The sequence below is a fragment of the Coptis chinensis genome, chromosome 3 (genome assembly GCF_015680905.1).
Source record: "Coptis chinensis isolate HL-2020 chromosome 3, ASM1568090v1, whole genome shotgun sequence".
Lineage (NCBI taxonomy): Eukaryota > Viridiplantae > Streptophyta > Magnoliopsida > Ranunculales > Ranunculaceae > Coptis > Coptis chinensis.
The window spans coordinates 53,483,796-53,496,183 of NC_141458.1; positions in this window are offsets into that span (position 1 = coordinate 53,483,796).

Sequence of the window (12,388 nt, forward strand, 5' to 3'; positions counted from 1 at the left end):
GTATTTGAAGCAAGTGAGCTTTGTTTATGATTGACATGGCTTGTTTACGGTTCCCGATGTTGTAACTAATACATGACATTTTTCAGCTACTCTCCAACAATACTTCTTCTCCGCCATTTTGAGGTTTTTTAGGAAAGTTTCTTCTCATGAGGGATCATCGATCAAGTTGGTCTTTACTGTTATCGGGGAGTTGACTCACCGCTTTTGATGATCAAGTATCTTGCTCGGAGGACGGTGGTGGCTCTACTTCTCTACTTCCTATAGGCATCTGTTAAAAACTTGTATAACTTTGTTATTGTCCCGTCCACAAAAATGTCCTATAGTGGTTAAGCATTTACACTTAAGTTACATTGACAAGGATTGTGTCCCTATCCAACACAGATACAAAGTGTCTGACATGGCGAAATACCAAAAATTGAGGTATATGAGTATATCACATAGAATATGTTTGCATGTCGTGTCTGACACAGATACGTGCACACGTAGCCATTAATCGGATTATTTTTTAGAATATGGCTTGTCCTTGTAACATAGGTTTATAATATCAAGAGAATTGGCGCCCGGCAAGAAATGGCCTTCTTGTATCTTTCATAAATACACGATTACTATCTCTTACACTTCTCTTGATGAATATTGTACTTTTAACGGATCTATTATGGTTCTTGACAAACTTCATAAAAATAAGATTCTTGGTGATCATGATTATTATTGTCAAGAATCGATGTTTTAATCTTATCTTGCCAAATCAGCATATGAAGGATGCTTTGAGGATACTTGGACATAGGATAATCGTTAGTTGCGATTCTTGCCGACAATTCGGAAGGTCTTCCGGCTCCTATTAGATTTTCAGGTCATGAGATAAGCATCGTTAGTTAAGTGAAGAAGACGAGAGAGTCGATATGCTTTTCCGCGATTCGCAGACCGCACTGGAGTCTCAAGTGATGTGAGTGAATTTTGTTGAGTTTTTATAGTGGTATGGTATGAAAAGCCATTAATGCAGTCCTTTTCGGATATTGATAATAATCTAGCTAGCTAGCTTGGCTTATTTTTTAAGCCATTTTGTAGGTGCGATGGTAGGTGATATTGATCCGATTTAGTTAGGTTTGATGGGAATTATAAGATTTAGGGCGTCTTTGTGCTTTATTAAGTTCACATACATTTTATTTCCTTGTACATTGTGCTCGAGGAGATTGAATGGTTTTATTCATTTCCATGTTAATAAATGGATTTTATAAAATTGAAATGAAAATAAATTCTCGTGTTACTTGGATCCGTCTATAAACTTTTAAAGCGAGGCGACATCATAGGCTGCCTATGGACCCATTATCTGCAATTACATTAATCACTTTCCTTCTAACACTCAAACAAAAATCTAATTCAATTGTTGGCTTACAGATCATGAGAAAGAAAGAGGAGAGTAATTTGCTTTCATCCTTAGAAATGATATAAATATATTCATCATTTGTTTTTGTGCGCTCTTTCCTGTTTGAGTGATTTCATCGTATATATATTCTGTAAAACTGAATTGTACATGAACTTTTGACATCCATAGTGTTCGTGTTTTGTCCTTTGCCGCTGATTAGTACAGGTGGAACTCAATATTCTGAAGAGACTTTGCCAATGCTGCTCTTAGTTTAATAACTGAAATGGCCATTCCTTGTGAAGAATGGGCATTGAAGAGTCAAACCTTGCTCTTATTCTTTGAGGTAATTTTGCTTATAGTTTATATATTTTAATCATTCTGGGGACTCATTTCTATAGTCACAGATAGTCGAGGAAAGGAAGGGGTAAATCTCGGCAAGAACTCCTACCATCTCAAGTTTCCTTATCTAATCTGGGTCCTATAGGGTACTCTTCATCCGTTTATTGTCTTTATTACTCAATATTCGGTATTGATGATTCCGATTTCTTTTAGGTGAAATTTGGTTTCCATGTTACTGAGATGGCTTCCTGAAGACATTACAGTTCATAATGAAGACCTTGAAGGTTTATTATAGCAGCGTAAATGAGTATAGTTTAACCTTTAAATTATCACCTTTTTTAATTGTTCACCTTCTTTTTATATTATATTATTTATTTATTTACTGTTGCTGAGAATATCCTTATGGACAAGGGTAGAATTCTTGAGTTAAATAACAATCATAACCTTGGCTCCACCAAATATTATTCCTTAATTATCTGCATTAGGGCATTATGAGTGTGAGACCATACGTCCCCATTTGGAGATAAGCTCTAGTGCCCAAGTTGATGAATAACTGCTAATGTTCAAGGCACCTTCCAGCTTTGGTAGCCTTATTTCAGTGTTGTTAAAATTGGATCTCAAACTTGAAGAATCAGTTTTATATGTAAATTAGTTTCACTTTGTTCGTCTAGTCATTTGTGACGTGCAGAAATTCAGTGTCCATTCATCTGTCTTTTCATTTATATCTGACAGAACACTTGCGGAAAAGTTGAATATGACTTATGACGAGGCTGAAAGATGGATAGTGAATCTTGTGCGAAATTCAAAGCTTGACGCAAAGATTGATTCCAAGTCGGGAATTGTTGTCATGGAACCCAATCATGTGAATGTGTAAGTGTTCAACTAGTGTTCAATTTCTCCTGTATGTCTCCATTGACCTTGTTCTTTTACTTTTTTTAAGTAGAATAATTTATATGGAAATTTATATGCTTCTATGCTTGACTTAATTAAATGTTCGTGATAGCTTTTTTTGGACTCTATGAGCTTCTTTAGTAATAATCAATAGAACTATTCTCTTACTCTTCCCATGGAATTAATAGAGTGCGTAGGGTTGTATATGAGGCGAGAGAACACCTCCTTGCGTCAAATATTTTTTGGAAGGCACAAAACAATTGTCAAAAGTAGGATCTTTGAAGGCTGCTCAAGTGAACAGTTTATTGGAGTTTGAATTGCTCATATTGTTAGGAGTATGAGACCCTGTTGCCACATTTTTTTGTGAGTTTGGTTGTTGGACCCGGTGAAAATAAATCTTGAACTTTCCGATGTCTTGGAAGGGACAAAACATCCGCTACTTAAGAATTATGCTATCATACTCTGTTTTCTGAATTCCATAGTTTGAGTATAAGGAGCTACTACTTAAGAATAGGATATAAGTATATATCTATATATACATATTTGTTTTCTCTTGCTTTCGACTCTTTTTATTTATTTCTATTGGTGTATAGGATGAAAGGGACTTTTTCGATGATACCATCCCAAAGTCATCCCCGATGCTTACAACAACTTGAAGGTGCTAGTTTTGTACAAATGATGTGAGAGCTTGAGTTTAAGGACAAGTCCCATTGATTTGGAAAACAGTGTGTATTTCATTAAGTGGCAAGTCTTATTTATGAAAGACGCGTTTTGGTGATGTTATTTTAATAAAAGATTATGTGATTGGATGTACTTGTGAGATTTCTTGTTTATATTATGGACGATTGTAAAATACCCAATAAGTGGGGGCATCTTTATGCAGGTTAAGTAGTCTCCCAAAAAGGGAGGGGTTTGGGGGAGATTTTGTTTTTTTTTTACATATGAAATAGTTTTGTAACGGTTCTTCACGTTACTAAGCTTTGCAATAAGTAACACAAAAGAGCGTTACTAACTTTATAAAAGCATTACTAATGTTAGAAAAGAGTAACACAAAAAGCGTTACTAACTTTATAAAAGCGTTACTAATGTTAGAAAAGAGTAACACAAAAAGCGTTATTAACTTTATAAAACCGTTACTAATGTTAGAAAAAGTAACACAAAAAGCGTTACTATTTTTATAAAACCGTTATCGATGTTAAAAAGAGTAACACAAAAAAGCGTTACTAATGTTATAAAACCGTTCATCGATGTTAAAAAAGAGTAACATCAAAAAGCGTTACTAATTTTATAAAATCGTTGCTAAAGAGTAATACAGTTGAGCAAAGAAAACCGTTAGTAAATATTTTAGTAACGGTTAGAAACCGTTACAATAAATAATTACGTAACGGTTATAAACCGTTACGAATATTAATAACGAATTAGCAACGCCCAAACTATGACGCATAAAAACCGTTACAAATATTTTCAGTAACGGTTTCTGACTGTTAGGGATGTCCTGTTTTGGTATAGTGGGTGGTCCAATGGTTTAATTCAATAAGAGTTTTACGTTTGGTAGTATGTCATAAGCGCTACAATCACTAATATGACTATACTCATAAATGTCATACTCGAATGTTATTTCACTTTTTATAAGATATGTCAATAAGAGTTTTATATGTTGGGTATAATCACAGATAGATATGACACTATATATGTCATAACTCGAATATTATGTTACTATAATATATGATATTATAATATATACTAGTAAGAGTTTTATATGATATATATGACACTATATATGTCATACTCTAATGTTATGTCACTTTTTATAACATAATTCAATGATATGTTATGTCTCTTTTTATAATAAATGTGAATTAGAGATTTATACGTTCGGTAGTTGAATCACATATATATGACACTATATATATCATACTCAAATGTTTTGTCACTATTTATTATATATGCTAATAAGAGTTTTATACTTTTGGTTGTATTATTAGTGCTAGAATCGCTGATAGATATGACACTATATATGTCATACTCGAATGTTATGTCACTTTTTATAATATATTCGTTTGGTAGTATATCATAAAAATCACAAATAAATATAACACTATATTGGTCATACTAGAATGTTATGTTAACATATGACATATTCCTCTGCAAGCGCTCCAACCTTCTGTTATGTTCATAGTCCAATTGTGGTATGAACAAAGAATATTCATAGCTCATGACTATGAACAATCATTGTTCATAGATTGTTCATAGTCAGTTGTGGTATGAACACTCATTGTTCATAGCTCAACACTCATTGTTCATAGCATTGAGTGTTCATAGCTACAGAACTATGAACAATCATTGTTCATAGTCGAATTGTGGTATGAACAAAGAATATTCATAGCTCATGACTATGAACATTGATTGTTAAGAAGATGCGTCTGCGATTATGGACTATGAATGTCTTCATCGTGGATGTAAACCCAACAACTTCAAACAATGGCATCTTGAAGACATTTGTCTTTATGCGTGCAATCCATGACAATGACCTCGGGGAAAACACTTTGCCAAATGAATTGATTGGGGATGTGCAAACAACAAATCTCTACATTCACATTCTTTGGATTATCCCTATGAAACTCTGCGGTACCCAAATTCTTCTAAATTTCTTAGAAATTCTTGCATTTGGTTTCTTCCACTCAACCGAACCAACCTGATTCTTGTGACGATAATTGTATAAAGTGCTTTTGTTTGACAAATTATTGTCATCTCTCCGTTTTCAAGAGGGGTAAAATTTCACGCGGTTTAACACCACTCAAAGACAAATCTGAACAATCAATTTTTCTTGACTTTTAACCTTCCGGATTTAATGCACGACCTATAAGATGCTCCCCAATAGTATGATTATGAGTTCCACACATAACACTTTCGGTATCCATCCACCTTCGTTTAAGTAATTCCCCTTTCAACACAAATGGAATGACCACATTTCTTTGAACTGGATTGCCTATATTCTTTGGTTTTTGTTCAATATTTTTTCGGCTTTACGGATGGTCTAAATTTTCCACTCCTTTTCGCGAACTCAAGAAAACTCTAGGTCTTAGCCCAAGTCCCGAATTATCGGACCTTGATATCACAACCACAACTCCAACAATCATACCCCGGCTTCGAACACCATCGGATCAACAAGTGGCGATCTTGAAGACCTGCGTAAACCCCTTGATCTTAGATACTATTGTAAAATTGTTTTTGCTAAGTTATTGATAAAATAAATAAAAAATACAAGCTTTCAAATTACATTATTACCTCAATTGTTGTAAATGATTCGGTCATATCGGGATAGCTAATTTCAACATTGTTGTAAAGTTCATTATCGGAATAATAATTTGATTGCGGTAGTGTTAAAGTGACTCCATGTCACTTTTAACACTAATCAAAGTTATCATTTTGATTTTGGAGGAGAATTTATCTTGAATGTTGCTTCCAGCACATGAGTCCATTCTTAAAGTGAAAATTTGGTGGGAATAACAACAATTTTGTGGGTGACTCAAGACTAACCTAAGAGAACAACAAAGGGAGGGGGAGAAATTTCAGAGAGCATGAGTGGTAGGAGTGTTCGTGGAGTAGTAAGTACGGTGAAGAGCTCGTTTGAATTACAATGGGGTGTGGAGAGAGTTATTTAAGGTTATAATGGTCATATTAACAAAAAAATGGGGTGTGAAGAGAGTTGAGAGTTATTTAAGGTTATAATGGTCATATTAACAAAAAATGGGGTGTGGAGAGAGCAGCACCAGTTTTTTTTGAAATAAATTTGCCGTGTGTAGAGAGACAATCAGGGTGTGACGAGTATTACTCATAAGTTAATATTTCATAGAGTACAGAGTACATGACCTACTACCCGGTATTGCATTGTAAAAAGCATGGATATATGTTATAAAAATGTCATATAGGATGTAGTATATCATACTTTATGGTATATCGTGACTCATGTTCTATAAACAGAAAGTATATCATACTTTACGGATGGTACAATAAAACAATTGTTTAAGAGGATAGTATGTCAATAAGAGTTTTATACGTTTGGTAGTAGTATGTCATATAAAGTACAATCAGCGATATATATGACTATATGTCATACTCAAATGTTATGTCACTTTTTATAAGCTATGTCAATAAGAGTTTTTATCGTTGGGTCTCATAAAGCGTAGCAATCACAATTAGATATATGTCATACTTTCGAATATTATGTTACTTTTTATAATATATGCTAGTATGAGTTTTATATATTGGTAGTATGTCATAAGTTCTACAATCACCGATATATATGATACTATATGTCATACTCAAATGTTATGTGAATCGGCCGATAGATATGACACTATATATGTCATACTCCAATGTTATGTCAGTTTTTATAATATATTCGTTCGGTAGTATATCATAAGAATCACAGATAGATATAGCACTATATTTGTCATACTAGAATGTTATGTTAACATATGACATATTCCTCGCAAAGCTCCAACCTTCTGTTATGTTCATAGTCCAATTGTGGTATGAACAAAGAATGTTCATAGCTCATGACTATGAACAATCATTGTTCATAGTCAATTGTGGTATGAACACTCATTGTTCATAGCTCAACACTCATTGTTCATAGCATTGAGTGTTCATAGCTACCGAACTATGAACAATCACTATTCATAGCTACCGAACTATGAACAATCATTGTTCATAGTCGAATTGTGGTATGAACAAAGAATATGCATAGCTCATGACTATGAACATTGATTGTTCGTAGTACGTACAGTATACAGAAACATACCGGAAAGTAGAATTGTTCATAGTTCGGTAGCTATGAATAATGAGATGTTCATAGTCCCTTTTCCCCACGCATTACAATCAAGAATTGGTTTCTTAATCTCATTACTGTAATTAGTACTAATCAGGCAAGTCCTCATCATACGAGGAGGAACCAGCAGGTATATTCACAATAATTTTAGATCTTCCGACCTCCTAGGAGTTATGTCATATAATTTTAGATACGCATTGATAGATATGACACTATATATGTCATACTCGAATGTTATGTCACTTTTTATAATATATGTCAATTAGAGTTTTATACGTTCGGTACCAACAATCACAGATAGATATGACACTATATATGTCTTACTCGAATGTTATCTCAAGTATGAGTTTTATACAGTTGGTAGTATGTCATAAGTTCTACAATCACTGATATATATGATACTATATGTCATACTCAAATGTTATGTGAATCGCTGATAGATATGACACTATATATGTCATACTCAAATGTTATGTCAGTTTTTATAATATATTCGTTTGGTAGTATATCATAAGAATCACAGATAGATATAACACTATATTTGTCATACTAGAATGTTATGTTAACATATGACATATTCCTCTGCAAGCTCCAACCTTACCTTTATGTTCATAGTCCAATTGTGGTATGAACAAAGAATGTTCATAGCTCATGACTATGAACAATCATTGTTCATAGTCAATTGTGGTATGAACACTCATTGTTCATAGCTCAACATTCATTGTTCATAGCATTGAGTGTTCATAGCTACCGAACTATGAACAATCACTGTTCATAGCTACCGAACTATGAACAATCATTGTTCATAGTCGAATTGTGGTATGAACAAAGAATATTCATAGCTCATGAATATGAACATTGATTGTTAAGAGTAATGCGTGCGATATCTGAGAAAGATACGAAAAGTAGAATTGTTCATAGTTCGGTAGCTATGAATAATGAGATGTTCATAGTCTTTTTCTCCCACGCATTACAATCAAGAATTGGTTTCTTAATCTCATTCTTGTAATTAGTACTAATCGGGCAAGTCCTCATCATACGAGGAGGAACCCGGCAGTATATTCACAATAATTTTAGATCTTCCGACCTCCTAGGAGTTATGTCATATAATTTTAGATACTCATCGATAGATATGACACTATATATGTCATACTTCGAATGTTATGTCACTTTTTATAATATATATACGTTTGGTAGTATACTACAATCACGAGATAGATATGACACTATATTTGTCATACGAGAATGTTATGTTCTTGTTTATGGCATATTCCTCCGTTATTGTTAGAAGAACGAAACGGATCCATTTATGAACCGACATATGTCTGGCGATGGTCTTGTCTCATGGTGAGGGACAACCCCAACATCCCAACAATAAGAAACAAATGAGAATATACAAACAATGCTTGTCAATATAGCGTATAGAATATTGCTCTATTTCATTGATTAAACCAAATAAAATAAGAAAATAACACCATAGATACCGCTACAAAATAATTTAGAAGCCAATCTTGAAATCTTCACCATTGTGCGATATTACAAAAGTCTTGTTAGAAGATTAGCAACAACTGCTCTAAAGCTTAGTAGCATTGTACTCCTCTTTCCTAACGTCAACCATCCGTAATACGGAAAAAGACTCTCCCGTCGTCACTATAAAACTTTCCTACATTGAATTTCTCGAAACCTTCCTCCCAACCTCATCCCGGGGAAGCTATAAGTTCATCGGGGAGAAAAATAGTCACTCTAATGGTACAATCTAAGTTTAGTTTACTCCCTACTAGAAAAATTACGTCGATAAAAATTGTGTCATACCTTCCAAATCAGGACACCTACACTTTGTGTGCTCCGTAGATCGACACTTGCTACATTGCTTAGTCTTTCGAGATCCTCCTACTTCATTACCAACTTCCACTACGCCCACCAAACAAGCAACATTACTTTGAACCCCATGAAAATAACAAACAAGAAATATTTTCTTGCGTTTATAAAAAGAAGATAACGCGCAAAATTATCACTTACATCCAGTATCTCTATTTAACCCGTCATCATCCTCACTCACATCGGCAACTCCTACAAAGACATTTCGACATAGTTCGCTTTTAGCACTGGACCCGTAAAAGCGGTGCACCACAAGAAAGATATTGACGAATACAAATCAGAATCAACAAACTTTTGTAACTATTTAATGTTAACGGACAAGTGAAATATGGCAACGGTATAAGAAACTTACCCCCATCGTTTGGATGCAAAAAGTGGACATGTGGGCCTTGTGTGCCCGGACGATACCCACGGTGGCCACACTTCTTTTTCTTGTCTCATTCGACCTTTCAATCTACTACGTTTATGCGGCCTACCCTTCGATTTTACGTGTGGTGGATCATTAACAAATGGACGATGGGCGGTTTTAGGTGGGGTGAAAGGCATCTACCTCGGCGGTGCCTTTAGAAGCGGAATGCCATCCATTGTACCACTTTACGGTGGAATATAAGGCATTTCAAAAGGAACTTGTGGATTTGCCGAAGCTCTAGAAAAATATGATAACATGGATTTAAAACTTCTTCGTTTTTGGTGGCTGTTTGAGAGGCCCACAAACATATCTTCTTGCATTTCCCTATAAGCTCACCGTGGACGAATAATGGAAGCGCCTGCGAAGAAAAACTTGGATCGTTATTTGGAATGACAGATTTAGCAACTCGTGTCCATCTCCTTAAAAAACAGCTCTAGGGTATTTCACGAAGGTCCTCGTGTTTGTAAACTGAAATGATATGTCTACATGGAAATCCAAACAAGGGGAAATAGCCCACATGAACATCTAGCATCCCGCTTCTAAAAGGTTGTATTCCACACTCGTCTTTTTTGCTGTTCAGATGACGACTGATGGTGTATACACGAATATTGTCACCCACATCACGTTTATCTTCTACAGTGTACATCGATTCCTCCAGAATCGCTTCATAAAAGCAAGAAAAGTAATTTCGAGTATAGATGGATTCGCGCTTTTGCATATTCAATCAAGTGGCTACCAATGAAAGGCTTCGTTCGTCATAGTCCTTACCTCTTCCCCGTGCTCTCGGTGGCGAATATTTGCAACCGCCAATTTCATTTTCCCAAATAGCTCAAACGGCCGCATCCCCGGGCTTAACATGATATCTTATAACGAGTTAATAGACTTCAAGCGTTGGTTGCTCGCAACCGCCAAAGAACTCACCATGAAGATACGTTTACGCCCACTTTCGCCCGTTTCTTACGTACCTTCATCACCCGTGTGTTATGACTAGCCGTATTTTTCCACTAGTCATTTGTCTCCACCTTTCTTTGAACTTTCCCGAGAACATTTCATAAACATAATAGAAGCTGAACTCTATTGCAAATCGAGGGATTTTGACATTGGTGATGCAATTTTTCAATACGTGCCAAAACCACGGCCGGTGTTTCGAATCACGGAAGAATAGATTTCAAAGCTTTTCACGAATCATTTGCGTCACCATCGGTAATGACCGATTTAGGGTGTTCACCACACATTGCGTCAATAAATGATTTCAATACCCACTTATAAGTGTCGTTGCACTCACTTATGATCAGAGCAAAACCAAAAACTATAGTCTGTAGGTGGTTGTTGATTCCAGCAAACACAACGATCGGCATCTGGTCCTGATTGCTCCTGTACCTTGAATCAAACAACAACACATCACCAAAGCTACAGTAATCTAGGCGAGAGGTGGAATCCGCCCAAAACAGCCCAGCCAACTACCCACTCGCATTTAACTCATAGTTGTAATGAAATAAAGGATCTAACTTCACCTTGTCCGGTGTGTTCAAGTCGCCATCAATACTGGCGACTTCTCCCTCTTTTTCCATTTTGTTATACAAGTCTTTTTTCGTAAAACCAACATTAAGGAAACCTCCAAATTATATGTGCATAGTGACCCATCACTTGGCATTTACTTAACACCGACATCATTTAGGCATCGTAGCAAATTCCAACTTCTCGACTCACATTTCTATGTGACCGAAGAAACATTGAACTTCGGATACCGTACAAGTGGATGTGTGTGTTCCCCAATAAACTCTTTCCACGGTCCAAAACTTTGCTTCCGGAATCAAAAACAACAACAATGCGGGCTTTACAATTGAACCTAGTGGCCATGTCGGGTGTTCTTTTGGGTGTCATCGATTGGAGTTTATCGCATGTCGTTGACCTTGGGATGAACACACAAATCTCTCGCTTAATAGCAACTCCATTTGGATGAATTCTATAAACATCCTTATGAACACTGAAGCCAACTGATTTGGCATACTCATTATAAATAGTGTAGGCCTCGTCCGAGGTCTTGAACTGCATAGATAAAAATGTTGCTTTGTCTTCTATATAAACCCTATATGTATCAGACTCTTCAACATCGCTATCACTACTGTCAATATTTTCATTCTCCATCAGGGAAACAGTTGATTCCACATCCAAAGAATCACTTTCATCATACCCAAAACTTTTGAAACATAGACTTCTAAGAAACTCTTCGTCATCATCGAGCCTTATTCGATTCGTCATAAGAGCGCCTACCTAAATAAAGAAAACCTTTTTTTAGTACAAACGACCTAAATATGAAAAATTCTAATGTACCTTAAAGAGAAGAGGAAAGATTAAATCGACTTCAGTGATTGGATGATAAACTAACCTCAATGTTCAAACATATTCAAGACGTATAGTGTTGTTGGTTGTTGTCACTCTTTTTTGCTCTACTTCCTTGCTGTAAACTTTAGAGAGTGAAAGAAGTAAATGATTGACCATGAATTTAAGAAGAGGTGAAAGGGGTGAGAAGATTTGGGCGCGCAATCTAATTGAGAAGAATAGAAAATACGATAAATTGGGAATGAATGAAAATATGTGAAATGCCAACGCTACCCTTAGGTGGGCACTTCGGCTACCGGTTACGGGTTGGAAAATATATGGTCAGAAATTG